Below are 13,063 nucleotides of genomic sequence, written 5' to 3'. Positions count from 1 at the left end.
GTGATATGTTTAGAATATGCAACATTCCCAAGAAAGAATATGGCTCACTACATGATTATTATTTTTATACACAATAATGTGATATGTATAGTTTTGTACAATGCAGTACAGCATTCCCAGGAGAGAGTATGGTGTTGAATAGGATTTGGTTTTGATGTATAACATTGTGATAAATACTGTATGTTTAGTTTTCTTTGGATACATCAATAGTTACTACAGTACCATAGTGCATAAGAAAGTGTCTTAGTGAATGCCACTAATTACCTTCACAGTTGATGAGGTAGATAATTTTCATTTAAATTTTCCAATGAGTGTTTAAGAATGACTGGTTTATTTTTCATATTTGTCCTTTTTTTATTCCTTATTTTTTATACTCGTCCCCCCCCCCTTTTATATCGCAATATATGTTAAACACTGAAATGGTACTACTTGTCCATCCCTTATAACATATGAAGAAGGTCAAGAGCATAATATTATTGCCAGTGCTGCTGATACCCTAGTAGTTAAAGAGGTCTTTCCACTGACATCACTTCCCATTGGATCAGTGTCTAAATCTTCTGTTGTGATAGGTGGGGACACCCATCATCTACTCAATCGATGTGGTACTGCCTTTAGATGAACGTGCACTGAGTGACAGCCAAATGGTTTCTTATAAACCAGGATACCATTTACTGCACTGGGTGATAACCATATAGAAATTATGCCTGGTAGTTTAATGAGTGTAGAGCTGCCTACTTCTTCCTTAGCCTTTATCATTGTATTTCTGTGTCTACCCTCCTCTCTTCATATTTCTCCCATTTTTCCTGTCACTTCTTATTGCTTTTCTTTCCTTTACAGGTGGCTTTACATTGAGTGATATGCCAAATGGTTTCCTGTAAGCCAAGAAACCACTTACTACGTTGGGTGGTAACCATATAACCAAACCGTACGTGCTCCTTACGTGTCAGCAAGTGGGTTGGTGGAGGATTAGTGCCCCTCCCCATAAAACAAATAACTCAATGTCAAATGGCCACCCCTTACGGGATTGTGGCGTCTGGCAATAGATATATAGATAGATAGATAGATTAATGAGTTAAGACGCTTCACCCTGATTGAGCCTGTAAAGCTTTATATCTACGGGGTGGTTAGAATTTATTGCTCACATAATGTCACTCGTGGGTGAGTGAGGCTGATCACCTTAAATGTCGGGCCCAGCCCTAGGCCCCTATGCTCCTGGACAAAAAAAGAAAAAAAAAAAAAGATTGTGATCGGTGGACTAGAGTTTCTGAACTTTAAGCATCTTAGTGAATGAAGAGCTTGACCATTTCACTTTGAGTATATAAATTTCAAAAGTCGTGACATTTTCAGCTGAACCTTTAAGGACAAGCTGCATATACTGTATTATTACAAAATAAATAGATACCCCTCACAGCAAGTCCTGAGAGTAATTCAGATGACAAGATGCCGCAATGCTCATTATAATATACAGTATATGGCCTGGACACCCCAACCTCCTCCCTACCATGAATATGTCCTCCATACCAGCCATATGTAGAGTTGCCTACTTCTTCCTTTATCTTTATCAATCGTTTTTTGTGTCTACTCCGTTCTTTTCCTGTTTTCTCCCATCCTTTCCGTCAGAACAATTCTGGTAACCAGTTCTTACGTTCTTTGGAGTTGGTGGATTTTGTGAAGGCTTTCGTTTTCCATAGTAACAAAGCAGATAACTTTTGGCTCATCGTTACCTACATTGTAGTTCCAGACATTGGTTAAATTGTTCTCCAAATAAACAGTCACATTTGCATTTTTGGCGCAGTTCTGATTACCGTTGATTCAGTTGTTTTAATAGGAAATGCATTATGTTTGAGATTGACCGCCAATATAAAACATTATAGGAATTACAGAATATTTTATGTACTGTCTTAAAGATAATTTTAAAACTTAATGTGGTTAATCCAAAGCCTAGTGTACTGAAAAAAAAATCACTTACAAATAATAAGTGATCAATACATTTAAAGTTAAGTTTATGAACATGAAATATTTGAGGAACTGTTATTAGTAATACATTTTAAAATAATAATAAATGGACATAATATATAGGGGTGTCCACACTATAATTGTTGAAGGGTACGTGATATACGTGTCAGCACTGACCATTTGATTTACTGATCACCAAAATCTTGGTGTCTGAAAATGTTCTATTGTACTTACTGGGAAGGAGAGCAGGGTCGTGCAGGACGTCGACGAAACACCTTACTGTAGATGTTGGTCCTTTATTTATGTACTGCTTCTCCACACATGCTAGATGACAACAGGGAGATTGGAGTTGTTCCAGGTCTAGGCAAGACTTGAAAAATACTTGAAAACCAGACAATGGCCATGCTGGACCCAGTGTCAGAAGTAAAATACTCTGCCAGGACTTGGTTGAAGTTCACTCCCAGACTTATATCAAGACTTGCACCAAGACTTGCACCAAGACTTGCTTCTCTGAAAGTGTTGGAGCTTTCAAGTAGTTTCAAACAAAGAAATAAAAGTAATATATTTTAATGTGAAAACAAATTAAACTTTTCATAGGAACATTTCAAGGAATTAGATAATGCAGCTGCCCTTTGACCACCCTAACCCCCACGTGTTAGGATGATACTGCATAGGATAAGAATTTGTTACATTATTTCATAATTACAAAACAATTTCTGTATCACGTGGTGTAACCCCCCCAAAAAAAAGTATTGGCTCCTTGGGGTTAGATAAGATGTGAAATGCTTCTTCACACATGTGCGTGTTGTGAACAATGCCCATTATAATACAATACCACATGAAACTGTGGGATTAGATATTACTAACTGGAAACTGTCACAACTGCAGGACCAACATATCCGAGTTATTTTCCATAAATCATGCTCTGTGTATCAAAATGTCTCACACTGAAAGGGTGCTGATACTTTTTTTTTTTTTTTTTTATCGAGGGTACGTGACTCGCTGACCTTATCCCAGGGCGTCAAACTGCTGACAACAGCTGTTTCTGCATATCCTCACACACAGCTGCTCTGCACTCTTCTCATATCACAATTTCCAGGGCAGATATCACTCTCAAAACATTACTAATGTAGGCACAATACAATCAAAATACCTTTTAGGGGAATAGAAGTCGGTGCATTAACTCATAATGGGGCTAGGAGGAGGAAAGCTCCTGGCAGGAGTCAGTGACCTTGCTCCCGACAGACCAAAACACAGAAGGACCGAGAATCAGGGTTGCCAACTGTGGATGATGATATTCTGCTGTATTGGCCAACAAACTCTGCTAGATTGTGAAATTGCCTACATCATACCCAAGATTAATATAAATCAATACGTAATAATGCTTATTTGTTAGGCTACTCACCTAAAGAGAAAATATGATACCATCCTCTTCCTCGTCATCCCCTGTATCCACCAACACAGCTGTTGAAGTGTTAGGCCTACAGTCTTACTCTCCAGATATAATTGAAGTAGGCTTATAGGCTGCCAGTGTTCCTATCTCTTGTAACACAGAGTGAGACAAGTCGTACGAATGGCGGCATTTACCAACCCTCTTCAACCCACTTTTCACGGAAATAATAGCACTTACAGAATTTGTATTTAAACGATTACTGAGCTTCGTTTTCACAATGTTTACCTCACTGAACAATCTTTCAACTTCGGCATTAGAATGGGGGAGTGATATTAGGAGGTTGGTCAGGCTCAAAAGCAGGGTTTGGGCTGGAGGTGAAGGGAGAAGAGGTCGGTCAGGGTCAAAAGCAGAGTTTGGAGCTGGAGGTGAAGGGGGAGGAGGTTGGTGAGGGTCAAAAGCAGGGTTTGGAGCTGGAGGTGAAGGGGGAGGAGGTTGGTGAGGGTTAAAAACAGGGTTTGGAGCTGGAGGTGAAAGGGGAGAAGGTTGGTTAGGGTCAAGAAGACGAGAATTTTCAGAGGATGGATCCATTAGTCACCCCAGTAGCCAATGCATCAGCAGCAGGACTAATGACAGCCTGTCGACGCCACCGTGTCAATAGATCATTTCCATGTGAGTCACGAGTCATGTGACTTTTGTTTACGCCGGCACACTGGACGGCAAATTATCATAAGTCCAGAGAGAGAGAATTGCAGATTTCACAATGGTAATTCACTGCAGTGCTTTCGGCTGTAAGACAAGGCAGAAAACTGGAAGTGGTGTACACTTTTACTGGTTACCAGCCAATGAGGAAAGGCGATATAAGTGGATAGGTGCCGTGAAGAGGGAGAATTGGCAGCCGACAGGCTACACCCAGCTCTGTAGCAAGCATTTTATTGCAGGTGAGCCGATGATTTGTGAGTAGATACGGGCATAATAATCATTCTTTGCAGCTGCAGATGTCATGGGATATCCTAATTATGTTACTGTCACGGAGCACAAGACCCACATGGCCATGTGTGTGCGTGGGAAAAGAGGAGGGCGGGTCCATGTCACAAACCCTGTTTTGATATTATTCCAGAGGTTCATCCAAACGAAATCGGGCATAAACTAAAAATTCTCCATAGCATTTTTTTTTTTTTTTTTTTTTTTTTGTGTCCAACTCTGGGCAAAGGCTTCAGGACCTATATCTCGGGGGCAGTAGCCAATCCCAAGGCCCAGTAGTCCTCCTACACCTCCACATGTCACCACTTCAGTGCTAATATCCACCGTCCATATCGAATACATGCTAGAGCTGTCTCATACAGGACTGGTGTATGGTAATAGCGAGGGTACTTTTATGACATGTCGGCAGGTCATCTGGTAGATCATGAAAGTCTGCTTTTATGGAATTCAAATCCTTAAACTGCTCCCTCCCCCAGCCGGGATTCGAACCTGGGTCCATCAAGACTGCAGGCCGCCTCTCTACCGATTCAGCAACCGCCTCCCACAATGTTAGATGTGTAAGTAAAGCTCATTAAATTACAGATTAGGTCATACTGAAGGTTAGGTTAGGTTAGGTAAGGTTAGGTAACATTAGGTTTGGTTAGGTTTGGTTAAAACGTTCATTTTTATTTTCTCAATGTATTTCAGTGTGATTCATTTGAAACTGATATTTGTGTGATGGTGGATCATTTTAATAGTAGTGCAGTAAAGAACACTATTGAACACTTCAGTGTTGTAATATACCACTGTGAGTCTGTATGCAAAACTACGTCTCAGTTACAACTAAAGCATAAATACTAGTACTACTATGTATAATTTTCAGTTTTATTGCTCCACTGAAAGCCAAACTGCCAATACATGTGCCAGTTAAATATATATTTCTGAGTACAAAAATGCTTTAATCACCATCGAGAGGATATGTACTGTACCTATATCAACAGCCCTTGTATGTACTATGACTTTCTTGTTAATGTTAAATGTAATATCATTAAAATCATATTGCTGAAGTCTTTAAGTTTTATATTGTGGTAATCATCATCATGAAATAGATGACCTTAATTTAAATTTGTCAATGTTATGTTTCAGTTGCATTATAAAAGTTAACTTGATAGATCTGGCACATATATGCTGTCAGTTTTCCATTTTATATTAACCCGCCCCATGCCAGTGCCGTTTTAAAACGGTCTGACGTAATTGCGCGCTCAGTGCCAGTGCTGTTTTAAAATGGTCTAAAACAAAATACTTCACTGTGACCGCATTTTTCAAGATTCGCGGGTAAAAATTGGCAGGCATGTAATTAACTGCCCCTATATCATCCCTCAGGCTGTCAAGGCCATACACTTACTCGCTCCCCCCCTCACGCTCGCTCTGCCTCACTCTGCCTGTGTGCCTCACCCATTGGTTTACATAGTGAAGACATTTTGTAAATATTTTCATGTAAGTGTAAGTTGTAAATATTTTCTTGTAAGTGTACAGTAAGGACTATATAGTGAAGTCAAGTTGTAAATACCTTCTTGTAAGTGCCAGGACTGTATGTAATGAAGTAAGGTTGTATCTATCTTCAAGTAAGTGTAAGATAATGAATTCACAGTGAGAAAGACACGAAAATTGTGATAGATGCTGAAGTAATAAGTAGTCAGAAAAGTGTACTGAACATTGCTATACCTTCCCAGCATAAATACCAGAGTATACCCTACACAGAAAACGGCTTTCTCTCACGTACATAGTGAGCGTGAGAGAGTGGCTATACCTGCATACAAGTGTGTCGGACTGAATAAAACGCATTCCCGAGCCTCAGTCAGCATTTTAATGGTGAAATTCATTGTTTCCTCATCAAAATCTATCATTTTAGCCAAAAACAAAAACAAAAAGTCGAAAAATGGCCGGCACTGGGGTGACCCATAAGGGTAAATATAGTCAGTACACGGTGGGTTAAACCATTTTTAACATATATATATATAAATATATTGTTACATAGCCTATGATTTCATCATCCTTTGTATAATTCTAACGTACAGTATGCTGCATGTTTGATCACGATTCGCCTCGTGGCTTCCATAGTGACAAGGCTTGCGTGTTCTACCTCACTCCCCCTTTCTCCCCCTTATAGTAGAGTAAGTCGTTCTTTCTGTTGTTCAGAGCAGGAGTGTCAACTCTTTGGTCCCTATGGCTTCATTTGCGCGTCCTTCTTACAAGTTGAATCAAGCTCTGCCGGCCCCTATATAATGAGCTCAGTCTCTGCATTAATTGCCACTTAGATCTACTCCTCATTTTGTTCACATCTCTGTCCTCCCCTGTATAGTGTATTATTATTTTTGTGAGTGCTCAGGAAATCTCCAGCCATCAAGCTGCTGTATAATTTGAGTATAAGTGTTGTTACCATTTATCTTGTAATGTATGGCCTAAGGTGTTAATTCGTAGGCCTGGTAAGGTTTTTGTGATTCATGTAGAGTTTTTAATGTCAGCCATTATTAAAAATATTTTGTATCTGTAATAATATATCGTGCTTTAACTGAGCATTATCCGGTTTTCTCATTTATCAGGGCTGACTTAGATAAATTTGCTCTTGCTAAATTCATGTTAGTAAAGGCTATTGCAGTTAACCATATATGTAACCTGTTTTGCCATTACATTATCCTTATGAGTCCTGAATGTTTAGTTGTTAGTTTGAGCATTAAACTTTAACTTGTAATTTTACCTAACTCTTTTGTTTTGAACCTGGAAATTTGCGGGACAGTAGTGATTTTAGTATTCTCATTTCAAGTGTTCATTATCTCTCTCTGTTAGGCGACCTCTTATCAGGATATTCAGGATATTATCATAAGGATATTGCTCAATATTTTGTGACTGTTGTGGAAGCAATGAAGAAAGTTAAATCGGGGAAAGCCCCAGGAATTGATGGAGTGTGTGGTGAAATGCTGAAGCATGGGGGAGATATAGTAGTAGAATGGATGTGGAAGATATGCAGATTGGCCTGGGAGGAAGGTAGAGTCCCGGAGGATTGGAAGTCAGGTATAATTATTCCCTTGTACAAAGGAAAAGGGGAAAAAGAAGTGTGTGGTAATCATAGGGGCATTTGTCTTCTTAGTATAATAGGAAAAGTGTATGGTAGGATACTTATAGACAGAGTTAGAGAAAGAACAGAGAAATTAGTTGGAGAAGAACAGGGAGGCTTTAGGAAGGGAAAAGGTTGTGTAGATCAGATATTCATTATTAGATCTTTAGTGGAAAAGTTTCTAGAGAAGGGAAAGAAGTTGTATGCGGCTTTCATGGATTTGGAGAAAGCATATGACAGGGTGGATAGACAAGGATTGTGGAAAGTGTTAAGAATATATGGAGTAGATGGGAAGTTATTGAATGCTGTGAAGAGTATGTACGATGGTGCGAAGGCTGCAGTGCGTGTGGATGGTGAACTAAGTGAATTTTTCTCCATGAAAGTTGGGTTGAAACAGGGATGTGTCATGTCTTCATGGTTGTTCAATCTGTACATGGATGGGGTAATAAAAGAGGTACAAGGTAGGGTAGTGGATGTTGGAGTGGCCCTGGTGAGAGAGGATAGTGTTTGGAAACTCCCTGTACTGTTGTTTGCAGATGATACTGTGTTGTTGAGTGAAGACGAAGGGGAGCTGCAAGGCTTGGTGGATGAGTTTGAGAGAGTGTGTAAGAAACGGAACCTAAAGGTGACTGTAGGGAAGAGTAAAGTGATGGTCTTTGAGAGAGGTGAAGTTAGTGAATGTACAGCGAGGTTAGATGGTGAGGAATTGGAAAATGTGAGTACGTTTAAGTATTTGGGTAGTGTGATGAGTAAGGATGGAGGTTTGGAGGGTGAAGTGCTTGAAAGGGTACAGCAGGGAAGAAAGATTGCTGATTCCTTGAAAGCAGTGATAAGAAACAGGGAAGTGAGCATGGGAGTGAAAAAGTTACTACATGACAGTATTGTGATACCAACTCTAACGTACGGAAGTGAAGCTTGGACATTGTTGGAAGGACACAAGTCAAGAGTGAGAGCAGTGGAAATGAGTTATTTAAGAGGAGTCTGTGGAGTCACATGGAGAGACAAGCTGACGAATGAGGATATAAAGGAGCGTTGTGGTGTGGATGTGGATGTGATAGGAAGCGTTATGAGGAACACACTGAGGTGGTTTGGCCATGTGGAGAGGATGGACGGTGAAAGACTGACGAAGGGAGTGTATGTGGGTGAGGTGGAGGGGGGAAGAGGGAGGGGGAGGCCGAGGATGAGATGGAGGGATGGGGTGGAGAGGTATATGAGAGAGGGGGGTGTGAGTTGGGAGCAGGGCAGTGAAATGGCGGGGGACAGGGCTACTTGGAGGCGATTTGTTTGTGGCCACCCCAAACGGGATTGAGGCGTCTGGCAATAGATAGATAGATAGATAGATAGATAGATTTATTCATGATGTCTACTATTACTACTCTTGATGAAGCCAAAGGTTTTTTGTCAAATGTGCAAACAGTGTGTGATGTAGAAAACAGAACAAAGAATGAACTTAAGCTTGTTGCTCAACAATTGGGAATTGCTGTTCGCTCTCATCATTCTAAAGATCAAATTGTTGACATGATTAATAAAAGCTTGTTTAATGTAACTCCTCCAGATGAGCAAACGCAGATTGAAATAGCTAAGTTACAGCTAGCCCTGCAGGAGGCTCGTGTTAAGGAGGCTGAGTCTCAGGCTCGTATTCAGGAGGCACAGGCACAAATTGAAATTACTAGGATTCAGGCAGACCATGAGTATCACATGAAACAAAGTGGAACTGGATCATCTAGCTCTAATGAATTTGATGTGGCTGAAAATGTTAAACTTGTCCCTTCTTTTAATGAATCTGATTTAACAAAGTATTTTCAGTTGTTTGAGAGGGTAGCTACAGGTTTTAATTGGCCCAAAAAGTATTGGCCAGTACTCCTACAGAGTGTTCTCACCGGTAAAGCTCAAGTAACTTACGCATCTTTCCCTCAGGATCAATCTGATAATTATGATGTAGTTAAGAGCTTGATTCTTAAGGCCTATGAGCTTGTTCCTGAAGCCTATAGAGTAAAATTTAGGACAACTTCTAAGAAAGATAAGCAATCCCAAGTTGAGAATGCAAAAATCAAAGAAGATCTGTTAGAGCAGTGGTTAAATTCTAAGAATGTAAATATTCTGATTTTGATAAATTTAAGCAGATGATTTTGCTGGAGGACTTCAAAAGGTGTATTAATAAAGATGTAAGCCTATATCTTGATGAGAAAAGAATAGATAATTTGTCTGATAGTGCAGTTTTAGCTGATGAATATGTTCTCTCTCACAAGAGATATTCTAAAGAAAAAAAGGAAGCTGAGAGTAAGTACGTTGCCTCTTCTCAGAGTACAGGTAACAGGAAAGAGAATAAAGATGATGTTTCTCAGGAAGTAAATACCAGCTTCACCTCTAGATTTCAGAAAAGTAAATGTACTTATTGTAGTAAGCTTGGTCATACTACGGAGAAATGTTTCAGGAGACAGCGTGATGTGAACAAAAAGGAGTCTTTAAATATTCAGTCAATTGGTCTAGTGTCCACCCTTGAGAGTTCCCAGAATTCTTTAACCGAGTAAACTGAACCTGCTTTGAGGGGTAAATTAAATTCTCATGATGAAGCTCCTCTTTTGAGCAATAACGTGGGTGACACTCTCAAGAGTTCATGTGCTAATTTCCTCTCTCATGGTTTTGTCAGTCCTCTGGACAGTAATGACAGGAAATCAATTAAAATATATCGTGATACAGGTGCTTGCCAATCCCTTATGCTGACCAGTGTTCTAGGCTCTAATGTTAATTCCTCTGATGAAACTGTAATCTTACAAGATGTAGGGAATAATTACTTCTCTGTCCCTTTGTGCAGAGTGAATTTAGAGTCTGGTTTTGTTAATGGTTCCGTTATGGTTGGGTTGGTTGAGACACTCCTAATGTCAGGTGTAACTTTCTTACTTGGAAATGATATTGGTGTAAGTCAAGTGTGTCCAGCTCCTCAGTTGTCTAGTGAACCAGTGACTGCGACCCAGGATTGTGATGTCCCTGATGTGTTCTCTGCATGTGCTGTCACTAGGGCTAAGTCTTAGGTTACTGGTGACTTAGAGGATAATGATGATGATGATGTTATCCTAGCTAACACTTTTCTTGCTAATTTGGACCACTCACCAGATGAGGCAGTACCCCGTAGTGTTGATAATTTGTCTCGTCAAGAGTTGGATGAGTTGCAGGTTGCTGACCCTGAGTTGAAAGGTCTAGCTAACTCTGCTTGCAGTGAGGAAGAGTCAGCTGGTGCTTCTACTTGTTATTATATAAAGTCAGCAGTACTTATGAGAAAGTGGAGACCCCCAGCAGCATCAGCCGACTGTGAATGGGAGGTTGTACATCAAGTTGTCCTCCCTCGTGTTTGTAGGCAGGATATCATTAGAGTGGCTCATGATTCCAGTTTGGCAGGACACCTTGGAGTGAGGAAGACTGTGGCACTCATTTTGAAACACTTCTATTGGCCAGGTATCTTCAGAGATGTTTCCTGGTATTGTAAGTCTTGTCACACCTGTGAAGTTGTGGGGAAGTGTAATCAGACTGAAAAGGTTGCACCTCTAGTTCCCATTCCTCCTTTTCAGGCGCCTTTCACCCATGTGTTGGTGGATATTGTGGGCCCTCTTCCTAAGACTTCTTCAGGTTTATCTTATGAGTTGACCCTGATCGATATGGCTACTCGTTATCCTGAAGCCATTCCACTTAGAAATATCTCACCAAAGAACTTGGTTAAGGAATTGCTGGGGTTCTTCACCAAGTTTGGTCTGTCCAAGGAGGTACAGTCAGACTGGGGAAGTAATTTCATGTCAAATGTTTTCAAGCAGTCTCTGAAAGAGTTGGGCATCACCCGGATCACGTCTTCAGCTTACCATCCCCAGACCCAAAGAGCGTTGGAGAAATATCATCAAACACTCAAATCGATGCTCAGGAAATACTGTTTGGAACATCAGAAAGACTGGGATAAAGGTCTTCCATTCGTTGTATTTGCCGCAAGAGAATCTCCAAATGAATCACTAGGCTTCTCACCCTTTGAACTACTGTTTGGCCATGAAGTAAGAAGACCCCTTAAGCTACTCAAGGAATGCTGGCTGTCGGAGGAAGATGTCGTCAACCTGCTGGAGTATGTGATGAAGTTCAAAGAACGGCTGTCCACTGCTTTACAGCTGGTGAGAGAGAATTTAGGAGCTGCTCAGGAGAAGATGAAGACTTGGTATGATAAGAAGTCCAGGTTACGCCACTTTCAGCCAGGAGATCAGGTTTTGATTCTGCTACCGGTGCATGGGCAACCTCTTCAAGCCAAGTTTAGTGGTCCTTATTTCGTGGAGAAGAAGCTCAGTGATGTCAACTATGTCATCGCCACACCAGATCGTAGAAAGAACAAGCAACTTTGTCACATCAACATGCTAAAGTTATATCATGGGCGGGACGAAAATAACCCAGTCTGCACTGTAGCTGTTCCACCCGGTTCTGCAAGTGAAGTTCTCCCATGCAGCATGAGGCTGAGTGATAGTTTGGGGAAGAATCCTGATATCATGAATGATCTCCAGACTAAGCTTTCTCATCTAGCTCCCGAGGAAAGGCAGGAGTCTTCGGCATTACTGCAGGAGTACCCGCAAGTGTTCCGTGCCACTCCAGGAAGAACCACTGTGTTGATGCATGATGTCGATGTTGGAGACGCAAAGCGAATTAAACTGCCTCCTTACCGTGTGAACCCAGTGAAAGTTCCTCTCATCCAGAAGGAGCTTGGCTACCTGTTGGACCACAAGATAATTGAGCCCTGTCAAAGCGAGTGGAGTTCTCCTGTCACTCTAGTCCCTAAGCCAGGTGGGTCACAGCGGCTTTGCATCGACTACAAACGTGTTAATCAGATAACCAAAACAGACACTTACCCTCTCCCTCGCGTGGAAGATTGCATAGACAAGATCGGAAAAGCTAGGTACATAAGTAAGTTTGATTTGTTAAAGGGATACTGGCAAGTACCTATGACTGAATGTGCTAGGGAGATCTCATGTTTTGTAACACTAGGAAAGACTTTTGCATGTTCTGTAATGCCATATGGTATGAAGAATGCACCAGCCACTTTTCAGAAGCTCATGAATGTTGTAACAGAGGTTTTGGCAGGATGTGTTGTTTATATTGATGATGTATTAATCTTCAGTGACAACTGGAAAGATCACCTATGCCATGTCAGTAAATTTCTTGAGCGTTTGCTTCAGGCTAATCTTGTAGCTAATTTGTCAAAGTGTGAGTTTGGTCCAGCTAAAGTTCAGTACCTTGGGTACGTAATTGGTGATGGACACGTTGCACCACCAGTAGCTAAGGTTCAGGTTATAAGTGATCTTCTCAGACCTAAAAGTTGGAAAGAGCTACAAAGATTTTTGGGAATGATAGGTTATTACAGGAGATTTGTTCTTAACTTTTCAATTCTTGTATCACCACTTACAGACCTACTGAAAAAGGGAGTTAAATTTGTCTGGACCGATAACTGTAAATCCTCTTTCAGTAAACTTAAAGCTATCCTATTAAGTCAGCCAGTGCTTGCTACTCCAAATTTTGCTAAGCCTTTTAAGATGGCTGTTGATGCAAGTGATACAGGAGCTGGGGCTGTTTTGCTGCAAGAGGATGATCAGGGTATTGAACACCCTGTATCTTATTAC

This window comes from Coenobita brevimanus, chromosome 44 (assembly GCF_032717465.1).
Source record: "Coenobita brevimanus isolate Jiangsu-jjx chromosome 44, ASM3271746v2, whole genome shotgun sequence".
In the NCBI taxonomy this organism is placed as follows: domain Eukaryota; kingdom Metazoa; phylum Arthropoda; class Malacostraca; order Decapoda; family Coenobitidae; genus Coenobita; species Coenobita brevimanus.
This window is presented reverse-complemented; position numbering follows the sequence as displayed.